Raw genomic sequence first — 13859 nt, 5'->3', positions numbered from 1 at the left:
TGGATTCCTGCTGGGGAGCCAGAGGAGGTCTTGGCGCAGGTGCTTTTGAGGGCAGGACTTGAAGGAAGAGCAGAGTTTAGTCAGAGGAGACTGTAGAGGAACATTCCAGATGGAGGGACCAGCATGAACAAAAGGCTAGGGGGTGCAGTGTCTGAGCACCAGGAGTACACCCCACACTCTCTGGTGGCCACTGGAGATGTGGCCCCACCTGAGGGAAGGTGCACTCCTACAGGAATAGGGGGCCTGGCTGGGTGCGGTGGCTCACGCCTGTCATCCCAGCACTTTGGGAAGCTGAGGTGGGCAGATTACTTGAGGTCAGGAGTTCGAGAACAGCCTGGCCAATATGGTGAAACCCTGTCTCTACTAAAAGTACAAAAATTAGCCGGGCATGGTGGTGCATGCCTATAATCCCAGCTACTTGGGAGGCTGAGGCAAGAGACTCGCTTGAGCTTGGGAGGTGAAGGTTGCTGTGAGCCAAGATCACACCACTGCACTCCAGCCTGGGCAACAGGCAACAGAGCAAGACTGTCTCCAAAAAAAAAAAAAAAAGGAATGGAGGCCTGGAGCTAAAAATACAACACTGGGTCTGGACCAGCAGCAGGGGGCCCCTGTGTAGACCCAGAAGCTCACAGCAGGGACGGACATCTGAGCCTCAGCAGTGGACACACACACAGGCTAAAAGCAAGTCTCCTCTGAGGGGCTCAGCGATACAGGGGCTCCCTGGGACCCCGGCACCCTCTCTTCAAACCACAGCCAGTCCTTAAAATGTTGCCCTCCATTTCCCACCAGACACTGGAGGAAGAGAGGAGGCAAAGACCAGAGACTGGGGAATAAAAGAAGAAATAAGGGTAAGATTTACAACTTGGAAAATCTGGTTGGGCTTGGTGGCTCACGTCTGTAATCCTAGCACTTTGGGAGGCAGAGGAGGGTGGATCGCCTGAAGTCAGGAGTTTGAGACCATCCTGACCAACATAGTGAAACCCCGTCTCTACTGAAAATACAAAAATTAGCCAGGCGTAGTGGTGGATGCCTGTAATCCCAGCTACTTGGGCAGGAGAATTGCTTGAACCAAGGAGGCAGAGGATGCAGTGAGCCGAGATGGCACCACTGCACTCCAGCCTGAGGGACAGAGCAAGACTCCGTTTCCAAAACTAAATAAATAAATAAATTGGAAACTCTGGAAGGCCAAGGCAGGGAGATCACTTGAGGCCAGGAGTTCAAGACAAGCCTGGCCCACATGGTGAAACCCGGTCTCTACTAAAAGTACAAAAATTAGCCAGGCGTGATGGCACGTGCCTGTAGTCGCAGTGACACGGGAGGCTGAGGCACAAGAATCGCTTGAACCTGGGAAGCAGAGGTTGCAGTGAGCCGAGATCACGCAACTGCACTCCAGCCTGGGCGACAGAGCAAAACTGTCCCAAAAAATAAATAATAAAAATAACAAATATAAAAAAAGAACTGGCCGGGTGCAGTGGCTCACGCCTGTAATCCCAGCACTTTGGGAGGCTGAGGCAGGCAGATCACAAGGTCAGGAGATCGAGACCATCCTGGCTAACATGGTGAAACCCTGTCTCTACTAAAAATACACAAAATTGGCCAGGCGTGGTGCTGAGCGCCTGTAGTCCCAGCTACTCGGGAGGCTGAGGCAGGAGAATGGCGTGAACCCGGGAGGCGGAGGTTGCAGTGAGCCAAGATCACGCCATTGCACTCCAGCCTGGGGTACAAAGCAAGATTCCGTCTCACAAAAAAAAAAAAAAGAACTAAAACTTGGAAACTCTGGCTGAGTATAAGCAATGAAGAACTATTGAAGGGTTGACTTTGGGGAAGGAAAGGAAAAGAAAAAAGAGGCAGCTCTCGAAGGAGCCTCCCAAATAAAGAACAGGAATGGCCAAGTACCAGGAAGCCATCCCACCTGCTCCCTTTCAGTGCCCATGGCGGCATTCCCAAACCACAGTCCTCTTCCTGCTCAACCGCTTCAGAATATTCCTCAACATGGAGACCCAGGAAGACACAGCAACTAGTGAAGCTGACATGTGAGGTAGAGGTGGTAGGATAAGGGTAGGATGAAGAAGGGTCATTGGTAGCAGAATTTAGTAATCGAGTCTTGCCCTAGATAGTGTAGGCCGGTATCTCGGAAGTGTAGGCCCTGGAGAAATAGATCTCAAACTCTAACGTGATGTCAAAAAAGTGAGACAAGGACCCACAGAGAGGGAGAAAATATATGTACACCATATGTCTGAGAAGGGTCTAGTAGTTCTCAGAATATACAAATAACTTTTTTTTTTTTTTTTTTTTTGGAGACAGAATCTCACACTGTCACCCGGGCTGGAGTGCAGTAGGGTGACCTTGGCTCACTGTAACTTCTGCCTCCTGGGTTCAAGCGGTTCTCCTGCCTCAGCCTCCAGAGTAGCCAGGATGACAGGCGCCTACTACAACGCCCAGCTAATTTTTTGTATTTTTAGTAGAGACGGGATTTCACCATGTTGGCCAGGCTTGTCTCGAACTCCTGACCTCGTAATTCGCCCACGTCGGCCTCCAAGGTGCTGGGATTACAGGCGTGAGCCACCGCGCCCGGCCTTTTTTTTTGTTTGTTTTCTTTTTTGAGATGGAGTTTTTGCTCTGTTTTGCAGGCTGGAGTACAAAGGCACAATCTCAGCTCACTGCAACCTCCGTCTCCCAGGTTCAAGGGATTCTCCTGCCTCAGCCTCCCAAGTAGCTGGGATTACAGATGCGCACCACCACGCCCAGCTAAGTTTTTGTATTTTTAGTAGTGATAAGGTTTCACCATGTTGCCTAGGCTGGTCTCGAAATCCTGACCTCAGGTGATCTGCCCCCCTCAGCCTCCCAAAGTGCTGGGATTACAGGTGTGAGCCACCGTGCCCAGCCTAAGAACTCTTTTATTAAGATTTTTATTTATGTTTTAGAGAAAATCTCACTTTGTCACCCAGGTTGGAGTGCTGTGGTGGGATCATAGCTCACTGCAGCCTCCAACTCCTGGGCTCAAGCAGTCCTCCCACCTCAGCCTCCCTAGTAGCTGAGACTACTTGGAGCACCATCTATATAGTCTAAGCACCACCACACATGACTTAGAATATATAACTTGACCAGGAGCGGTGGCTCACACCTGTAATCCCATCGCTTTGAGAGGCGGGTGGATCACAAGGTCAGGAGTTCTGAGACCAGCCTGGCCAATATGGTGAAACCCCGTCTCTACTAAAAATACAAAATTAGCTGGGCGTGGTGGCGCACGCCTGTAGTCCCAGCTGCTTGGGAGGCTGAGGCAGGAGAACTGCTCAAACTCAGGAGGCAGAGGTTGCAGTAAGCCGAGATCGTACCACTGCACTCCAGCCTGGGCAACAGAGTGAGATTCCATCTCAAAAAAATAATAATTATATATATACACACACACATATATATGTATGTATGTGTGTGTATATATGTGTATATAGGTATATATGTGTGTATATACGTATATATGTGTATATATGTATATGTGTATATCTGTATATGTATGTGTATATATGTGTGTATGTATGCGTGCGTGCGTGTGTGTGTGTGTGTATATATATATAAAACTCTTACAACTCAAAAACAAAAAGGCAAACGACCCAATGGAAAAAAAAAATAGGCCAAGGACTTGAATAGGTATTTCTTCAAAGAAGATATACACATGGCCAGTAAGCACGTGAAAAGATGCTCAACATCACCAGCCAGCAGGGAAATGCAAATCAAAACCACTATGAGATACAACTTCATACCCACTAGCATGGCCATCATCCAAAAAAATGGAAAATAACAAGTGTTGACAAAGATACGGAGATACTGGAACATTCATACATTGTTGGTAGAAATGTAAAATGGTGCAGCTGCTGTGGAAAAGAGTTTAGTGGTTTCTCAGAATTAAACGCAGAATTCTCGTATGACCCAGAAATTCTACTCCTGGATATATACCCCAACACATTGAAAACAGATGTTCAAACAAAAAAGTATACACGAACGTTCATATCAGCATTATTCACAATAGCCAAAGGCAGAAACAACCCCAAATTCCATCAGCTGATGAATGGATAGACACAAGGAAAGAAGTGCTGACACATGGTACCACACGGATGAAGCTCAAAGACGTTATGCTAAGGGAAAGAAGTCAAACACAAAAGGCTATGTATTGCAAGATTCCCTTTGTACGAAATGTCCATCCTGTATTAGGTTGCAAAAATAATTTTTAAAAAAAGGTCAGGCACGGTGGCTTACGCCTGTAATCCCAGCACGTTGGAAGGCCAAGGTGGCCAGATCACTTGAGGTCAGGAGTTCAAGACCAGCCTGGCCAATATGGTAACACCTCGTCTCTACTAAAAATACAAAAATTAGCCGGGTGTGGTGAGGGGCACCCGTAGTCCCAGCTACTCAGGAGGTTGACACAGGAGAATCACTTGAACATGGGAGGCAGAATTTGCAGTGGGCCAAAAATCACACCACTGTACTTCAGCCTAGGCGACAGAGTAAGACTCTATCTCAATTTAAAAAACAAAAACAAAACCACCCAAAATGCCCAGAATAGGCAAATTCACAGAGACAAAAAGCAGATCACTGATTGCGAGAGACTGAGAAGCAGGGATGGAGAGCGACTGCTTAATTCATATCGAGTTTCCTTTTGGGATGATAAAACAATTCTGGAACTAGGGAGAGGTAATGCCTGCACAACACTGAATGTATTAAATGTCACTGATGTGGACTCATCAAAGTCGTTAAAACGGTAAATTGTATGTGTATTTTACCACACACCACTAAAAATATTCAAGGCTGGGCTCAGTGGCTCACGCCTGTAATCCTAGCACTTTGGGAGGCCAAGGTGAAGGATCCCTTGAAGGAAAGAGTTCAAGACCAGCCTGGGCAACATAGTGAGAGCCTATGTCCAATTTTAGTATATATGCTGCCGAAGCGAGCATGTGAGAGCCTATCTCTACTGAAATTCTTTTTTATTTAGGCAGGGGCAGTGGCTCACGCCTGTAATCCCAACACTTTGGGAGGCCAAGGTGGGCGGATCACTTGAGGTCAGGAGTTACAGACCAGCCTGGCCAACATGGTGATAGTCCGTCCCTACTAAAAATACAAAAATTAGCCAGGCATGGTGGTTGGCGCCTACAATCCCAGCTACTCGGGAGGCGGAAGCAGGAGAATTGCTTGAACCCACGAGGCAGAGGTTGCAGTGAGTGGAGATTGCACCATTGCATTCCAGCCTGGATGACAAGAGTGAAACTCTGTCTCAAAAAAAAAAAAAAAAAAATGCTGGCAGGCCCGTTCTCACAAAGGCAGGGGGTGCTCCTATGCCACAGGTCTCCAGCCTCCCAGAGGAGGACCATAGCCAGAGGGGGAATGACATGCCATTGGGGGCCAGGTGTGGAATCTAAAATGCACCAATAATAATGAGATAATTGGGCTTCCTTGTACTATGTCCCCACAGGTCAGGTCCCCACCTGCAAAAGTTCCCCAAGGGCTGTGACTAGCAGCTTTTCCCAGGTGCTCAGCGTCCATCCCAGCCCTGGGAGGGTGAGCTGAACTCTCCTGTGCTCTCTCCCATTCTTTTCAGAGGAGAAATTAACTAGTGAAATACCAGCTACCAGTTGTGCCAGGTCTTCATTAGTGCCTCCAGCAGAGCTCCTTGGCATTTTGGAATACAATCCGCCTTCTACTTGCCTCTCCAGATGTCATTTCTCACCTCCTCCCTTTCTAGACACTCGGCTTTCCCCCAGCTCCAGGCCTTGGTACCCTCTTCTGCCTGGAAGAAACTCTTCCCATTTGGCACAGGTGAATCCTACTCAACCCTCAGGACTCATCTTGGACATCCTCCTTTAAGAACCCTTCCCTGTGGGTGTCTACCTCCAAACTGCCATCATGGTACCAGCCCTCTTCTTTTTTTTTTTTGGAGACGGACTCTCGCTCTGTCACCCAGGCTGGAGTGCATTGGTGCGATCTCCGCTCACTGCAACCTCCATCTCTCGGGTTCAAGGAATTCTCCTGCCTCAGCCTCCCGATTAGCTGGGATTACAGGCGCGTGCCACCACACCTGGCTGATTGTTTTTGAGACGGAGTCTCACATTGTCAGCCTACAGGCTAAGTGCAGGGCTTGATCTCAGCTCACTGCAAGCTCCGGCCTGGTTCACGCTTTATCATTCTCCGCCTCAGCTCTCCAGCAGCTGGGACTACAGGCGCCAAGCACTGCCCGCTATTTTTGTATTTCTTAGTAGAGACGGGTTTTCACTGTTAGCCAGGATGGTCCCGACTCTGGACCCTCGTGATCCGCCCCATCTCGCCTCCCAGTGCTGGGACATACAGGTTTGAGCCACGCTACCGGCTGTTTTGTATTTTAGTAGAGACAGTGTTTTCACCATGTTGGTCAGGTTGGTCTTGAATTCCGGACCTCAGATGATGATCCTCTGCCTCAGCCTTCCAAAGTGCTGGGATTACAGATGTGAGCTACCATGCCCAGCCTTTTTTTTTTTTTTTGAGACAGTCTCACCTGTTGCTCAGGCTGGAGTGCAGTGGTGCACGATCTCAGCTCACTGCAACCTTCTGCCTCCCAGGTTCAAGTGATTCTCCTGCCTCAGCCTCCCGAGTAGCTGATGACAGGCACTTCTGCTACCATGCAATTTACTAATTTCTTTTTTTTTTTTTTTTTTTTTTTTTTTGAGACGAGTCTCAGCTGTGTGTCTCCTGTGGGTTGGGAGGCAGTGGCGCGGATCTCGCTCACTGTAAGCCCGCCTCCTGGTTCACGCCATTCTCCCGCTTCTCAGCCTCCCAAGAAGCTGAGACTACAGGCCTCACCACCACGCCTCCGCTAGTTTTTTGTATTTTAGTAGAGGGCTGGGTCTCACCATGGTAGCTGTATAGTCTCGATCTCCTGGACTGATCCACCCTACTGCCTCCCCAAAGTGCTGGGATTACAGGTTGAGCCACCAAGGCCTCGCCCATGCACGACTAATTTCTTGTATTTTTAGATGGGGTTTCACCACATTGGCCAGGTTGGTCTTGAACTCCTGACCTCAGGCTGGTCTTGAACACCCTGCAGCATCCGCCTCTGCCTCGCTCCTCCCAAAGTGCTGGATTACAGACGGAGCCATGCCCAGCCTAATTTCATCCTTAACATCAGTTCTCATTTACAGAGTGAGTGAGACTGAGTCTCAGAAAGTTTAGGAATTTTATAAGGTAAAAGGTGCGCTCGCAGGTCCAACGGGACAAGTTCCTTCGACCCCAAAAGCCTGTGGCAGACAATGAAATAAGGACAGATAACATGGGGAGTCTTACCTGCTCTGAGACAACACCCATTCCTCAACAGCATCATTTATTAAGTGCAGATTATGGATTACACATTATTCAGAAATTCTTCGGCACAACTCATCTAATCCTCACAAAACCCTGCCAGACAGCTATTGTTAATGCCTTTTTTTTTTTTTGGAGACAGAGTTTTGCTCTGTCACCCAGGCTAGAGTACAATGGCGCAATCTCAACTCACTGCAACCTTCGCCTCCGGGATTCAAGCAATTTTCCTGCCTCAGCCTCCCGAGTAGCTGGGATTACAGGTGCATGCCACCACGCCCGGCTAATTTTTGTATTTTTAGTAGAGACAGGGTTTCACCATGTTGGTCTGGCTGGTCTCAAACTCCTGACCTTGTGATCCACCTGCCTCGGCCTCCCAAAATGCTGGGATTACAGGTGTGAGCCACAGCGCCTGGCCAATGACCTTATTTTGAAGATGAGGAAATTACACAGAGAAGTTACATGACTTGAGGTCACTCAGCATGTATATGGAAGGGACAGGACTCAAACCTGGGTAGTCTGTCTCCCATCTACCTATACATTAATTGCCCAGCTTCTACCTCTCTACAAACAATAAACTGAAGTGTTGTGGGGCAGAGTCTCCTAAGAGAGGCAGTGGTACCCTGGGGAAGGTGCAAGCTGGTCCACTGGAATGTGTGCGGGAAATATGATCCTTCTATTTACATTTATCTGTAATCTAAAAAAAAAAATCAACTGGGCATGGTGGCTCACGCCTGTAATTCCAGCACTTTGGGAGGCCAAGGTGGGCAGATCACCTGAAGTCAGGAGTTCGAGACTAGCCTGGCCAACATGGAGAAAACCCTGTCTCAACTAAAAATACAAAAATTAGCTGGACATGGTGGCGCATGCCTCTAATCCCAGCTACTCAGGAGGCTGAGGCAGGAGAATCACTTGAACCCGGGAGGCAGAGGTTGCAGTGAGCTGAGATCACGCCACTGCACTCCAGCCTGAGGGATGAAGTGAGACTCTGTCTCAAAAAAAAAAAAAAAAAAAGGGAGCGAGGTTAATATGCATTATACAGACTGACGCCTAGTGGGTTCAATCTGTGTAATACATGTTAGCAAAATTTAATATCGTTCTGACTTTTTTCTTTTTTTAGAATACAGATAAATATAAACAGAAGGCATCACCTGCAAGTCTTGGATACGTGAATCAGTGAAGTGTGTTTAGTGGTTTTTTTTTTTTTCATTTTTTGCTTTTGTTTTTGTTTTGAGACAGAGGCTCGCCCTGTCACCCAGGCTGGAGTGTAATGGCGTGATCTTGGTTCACTGCAATCTCCACCTCCCAGGTTCAAGTGATTCTCCTGCCTCAGCCTCCCGAGTAGCTGGGATTACAGGCGCCACCACCACACCCAGCTAATTTTGAATTTTGCATTTTTAGCAGAGGTGAGGTTTCCCCATCTTGGTCAGGTTGGTCTCGAACTCCTAACCTCGGAAGGTGATCCACCCACCTCGCCTCCCAAAGTGCTGGGATTACAGGCGTGAGCCACCGCACCAGCCACAGTGTGTTTAGTTTTAACCACACTAACTCACAGTGTGGACGAGTGGTTTTCTTAGGTATTTTTTAAATTGATAATAGTACTTATTTGAGGGGGTACATGTTATTTTGATGCATGCATACAATGTGTAAAGAACGAATCAAGGTGACTGAAATATCCATTATCTCAAACATTTACCTTCTCTTTGTAGCCGAGCGATCGTAAAAGAGCCACCCAAAAGAACGTCTGCTCACCTGGCGTGGGTGCCGCCTCCACCTTCAGCACCCACCCTCCCTCACGCACGCCCAGAACCGCAGCTGCCCAGAGCGGAAGGCGGGGCCTGTGGCCACACCCCTTCCCTATTCCCCGCCTTCCCTGCGTCTTCCGGAAGCGACTTTGGCTGCATCGTTTTGCGATTGGGCGACCTGCGGGCCATCGGACGGACGTGATTGCATGAAGTAGCTGCCTCTCATCCATTGGCCAGCTCCGACTGGCCGAAATAGCGCCATGGGTTTTGACTAACTTCACGTCAGCTAGGCTGAGACGCTGGCAGTTGACTCCCGCAGGGTCCTGCCGCGCGCATCCCCGCTCCATGTGTCGGGTAGTGCGAGGCGATCCGAGACAGCGACAGTCCGGCTCGAGGGCGGAGGGCCAGCCTTGGCGGGGTGGTGGCCTCTGTCCCGGGAAAGACCGTCCAAGATGCTGACGGGAGCGTTGGTGGGGGAGATTGAGAGGAAGCCAGACGCCGTGGTCTGTGCATAGGGCCCCCAGTAAGGTCCCCAGCTTGCAGCCGAATTCGGAACCTAGACCTGGAGACTTCTCCGAAAGCAAATGGACACACCCATCAGCGGCAGTACACAAACTTGAGTCTGTCGGGGCAGGTGGCGCTTCCGCAGCAGAGCAGTGATCTGCTTGTAGATGTTTATGAGCAAAGGGAAGAAAAAAATCAAAAAGCTAAGTGCTAAAGGCCGGGCGCGTTGGCTCACGCCTGTAACCCAACACTTTGGGAGGCCTAGGCCGGTGGATCACGAGGTCAGCAGTTCGAGACCAGCCTGGCCTACATGGTGAAGCCTCGTCTCTACTAAAAATACAAAAATTAGCCGGGCGTGGTGGCGCACGCCTGTAAACCCAGCTACTTGGGAGGCTAAAGCAGGAGAATTGCTTGACCCCGGGAGGCGGAGGTTGCAGTGAGCTGAGATTCCGCCAGTGCACTCCAGCCTGGGCGACAAAGTGAGACTCCATCTTGGCGGCAGCGGTGGGGGAGGGAAGCTAATTGCTGACAGCGGGGTCTCTCGGTTTACAAACCCATCTCCAGAGCCATGTGGGGGAATTGAGGACATTTGGTCAACGGAAAAGGATCCGGAACTGTGACCAGCAAAAATTGGTGCATGGCCTCTCATTTCTTTTTTTTTTTTTTTGAGACAGTCTCACTCTGTCACCCAGGGTGGAGTGCAGTGACGCGATCTTGGCTCACTGCAAGCTCCGCCTCCTGGGTTCATGCCATTCTCCTGCCTCAGCCTCCCGAGTAGCTGGGACTGCGGGTGCCCACCACCACACCCGGATAATTTTTTTGTATTTTTAGTAGAGACGGGGTTTCACCGTGTTAACCAGGATGGTCTCGATCTCCTGACCTGGTGATCCGCCTGCCTCGGCCTCCCAAAGTGCTGGGATTACAGGCGTGAGCCACCGCGCCCGGCCATGGCCTCTCATTTCTGTAGCTTTTGGTCTGTGGGGGAAAAATAACAAAACCCAAAACTCCCTCCTCGAAGGAACCTCTGTGGGAATGAGCCTATCTGCAAAGATCATTGTGAAGTTGTTGAAGAAGTTAAATGGAAGACTCGCAAAAAATTCATAACAAAGAGCTAAACGTTTTTCTGGATGAAGGTTTGTTATCTGTGAGGTGTATGAGGCCCAAGAGAGATCCAGTTCACTTTCGGAGAGAAGATTTTTGGAAGGTTTATTCGAATTCTCAGTCATGCTGTGCTTTCTGGTGTGATTGTAAAGCTAGGCGGTGGCAAGAATGGCAATAGCCTGAAAACTGGGCAAAATTTCCATGTTATCAGAAAAATGGGAAAGGATAATGGTAGATCTTATTTCTGATGCCACTTGTTTATATTTAATAAGCTGACACTGACGATCCTGTCTAGTGAAAATCTCTGCAAGCAGCGCCTCTTGGGCTTGTTAAACAAGGGTAACATGCCACCAGAAGTATATAATGATCCCAAAAGATGAAGTCCATCAGCCAATCACCTTCGTGATAGTATTTCCAAGGGACCCATGGAAACAGTGAGGCTTATGCATATAAAGAGACACCATATGAGGCAGAAATTAGGTGACTTGAACAGCATTCTGCTTTAGAGTTGTTTTGAAAATACATCCGGCTGGGCGCGGTGGCTCATGCCTGTAATCCGCCCTTTGGGAGGCCAAGGCGGGCGGATCACGAGGTCAGGTGTTTGAGACCAGCCTGACCAACGCGGTAAAACCTTGTCTCTACTAAAAATACAAAAATTAGCCAGGCGTGGTGGCATGCACCAGTAATTCCAGCTAGTCAGAAGGCTGAGGAGGTGGAGGTTGCAGTGAGCAGGGATCGTGTCACTGTATTCCAGCCTGGGCGAAAGAGCGAGACTCTGTCTCAAAAAAAAAAAAAAAAAAGAAAATACTCCTGTCAGGCCTCTGAGCCCAAGCCAAGCCATTGCATCCCCTGTGACTTGCACGTATAAGCCCAGATGGCCTGAAGTAACTGAAGAATCACAAAAGAAGTGCAAATGCCCTGCCTCGCCTTAACTGATGACATTCCACCACAAAAGAAGTGAAAATGGGCCAGGCACGGTGGCTCAAGCCTGTAATCCCAGCACTTTGGGAGGCCTAGACGGGCAGATCACAAGGTCAGAAGATCAAGACCATCCTGGCTAACACGGTGAAACTCCGTCTCTACTAAAAAATACAAAAAAACTAGCCAGGCGAGGTGGCGGGCACCTGTAGTCCCAGCTACTTGGGAGGCTGAGGCAGGAGAATGGCGTAAACCTGGGAGGCGGAGCTTGCAGTGAGCCGAGATCCGACCACTGCACTCCAGCCTGAGTGACAGAGCGAGACTCTGTCCCAAAAAAAAAAAAAAAAAGTGAAAATGGCCGGTCCTTGCCTTAAGCGATGATATTATCTTGTGAAATTCCTTTCCCTGGCTCCCCAACTGAGCACCTTGTGACCCCCACTCCTGCCTGCCAGAGAACAAACCCCTTTGACCGTAATTTTCCTTTACCTACCCAAATCCTATGAAACAGCCCCACCCTTAATCTCCCTTTGCTGACTCTCTTTTCGGACTCAGCCCGCCTGCACCCAGGTAAAATAAACAGCCATGTTGCTCACACAAAGCTTGTTTGGTGGTCTCTTCACATGGACGCGCATGACATTTTGGTGCCGTGACTCGGATCAGGGGACCTCCCTTGGGAGATCAATCCCCTGTCCTCCTGCTCTTTGCTCCGTGAGAAAGAGCCACCTATGACCTCTGGTCCTCAGACCAACCAGCCCTAGGCACATCTCACCAATTTTAAATCAGGTAAGTGCCCCCTTTTTTACTCTCTTCTCCAACCTCTCTCACTATCCCTCGACCTCTTTCTCCTTTCAATCTTGGCACCACTCTTCAGTCTCTCCCTTCTCTTAATTCCAATTCCTTTCATTTTCTGGTAGAGACAAAGGAGACACGTTTTATCCGTGGACCCAAAACGCCGGCGCTGGTCACGGACTGGGGAAGGCAGCCTTCCCTTGGGGTTTAATCATTGCAGGGATGCCTCTCTGATTACTCACCCACGTTTCAGGGGTGTCTGACCACGCTGTGGGGACGCCTGCCTTGGTCCTTCACCCTAAGCGGCAAGTCCTGCTTTTCTGGGGGAGGGGCAAGCACCCCAACCCCTATCCTCCCTGTCTCTACCTCTTTGCTTTTCTGGGGGAGGGGCAAGCACCCTGACCCCTTCTCTCTGTTTCTACCCCTTCTTTGCTTTTCTGGGGGAGGGGCAAGTACCCCGACCTCTTACTTTTTGTGCCCCTCTTATTTTTTGTGCCCCTCTTATTTTTGTGCCCCCTCTTATTTTTGCACCCTGACCTCTTATTTTTGCACCCCAATCCCTTAGTTCCGTGCCCCGATCCCTTTCCCGCTTTTCTGGAGGGCAGGAACCCCCAAACTCCTTCTCTCCGTGTCTCTACTCTTTCTTTTCTCTGGGCTTGCCTCCTTCACTATGGGCAGCCTTCCACCCTCCATTCCTCCTTCTCCCTTAGCCTGTGTTCTCAAGAACTTAAAACTTTTTCAACTCACACCTGATCTAAAACCTAAATGCCTTATTTTCTTCTACAATGCCGCTTAACCCCAATACAAACTCGACAGTAGTTCCAAATAGCCAGAAAATGGCACTTTCGATTTTTCCAACCTACAAGATCTAAATAATTCTTGTCGTAAAATGGGCAAACGGTCTGAGGTGCCTGACGTCCAGGCATTCTTTTACACATTGGTCCCTCCCTAGTCACTGTTCCCAATGCAACTCGTCCCAAATCTTCCTTTTTTCCCTCCCGCCTGTCCCCTCAGTCCCAACCCCAAGCCTCGCTGAGTCTTTCTAAAAATCATCCTTTTCGGCCGGGCGCGGTGGCTCAAGCCTGTAATCCCAGCACTTTGGGAGGCCGAGACGGGCGGATCACGAGGTCAGGAGATCGAGACCATCCTGGCTAACACGGTGAAACCCTGTCTCTACTAAGAAATACAAAAAAAACTAGCCGGGCGAGGTGGCGGGCGCCTGTAGTCCCAGCTACTCGGGAGGCTGAGGCTGGAGAATGGCGTGAACCCGGGAGGCGGAGCTTATAGTGAGCTGAGATCCGGCCACTGCACTCTAGCCTGGGCTACAGAGCGAGACTCCGTCTCAAAAAAAAAAAAAAAAAAAAAAAAATCATCCTTTTCTACAGACCCATCTGACCTCTGTCCTCCTCACCAGGCCAAGCTAGGTCCCAATTTTTCCTCAGCCTCCGCTCCCCCACCCTATAATCCTTTTATCACCTCCCCTCCTCA

The 13859-nt window shown here is 49.4% G+C and overlaps 1 protein-coding gene across 1 annotated transcript in view; it reads right to left on the bottom strand.

The window, feature by feature from the left end:
• The window catches only part of PRRC2B (proline rich coiled-coil 2B), a 127237-nt gene extending 118205 nt beyond the window's left edge, over positions 1-9032 (bottom strand). The window contains exon 1 of the mRNA XM_031654652.1: positions 9011-9032. The gene's annotated coding sequence lies outside the window, so the exon portion shown is untranslated. The remainder of the gene's footprint in view (positions 1-9010) is intronic.
• Positions 9033-13859: the final 4827 nt, after the last annotated feature.

The sequence above is a fragment of the Papio anubis genome, chromosome 13, assembly GCF_008728515.1.
Source record: "Papio anubis isolate 15944 chromosome 13, Panubis1.0, whole genome shotgun sequence".
NCBI classification, from domain to species: domain Eukaryota; kingdom Metazoa; phylum Chordata; class Mammalia; order Primates; family Cercopithecidae; genus Papio; species Papio anubis.
Note: the sequence above shows the minus strand (reverse complement) of the source record. Positions and strands in the feature narration are given on the sequence as shown.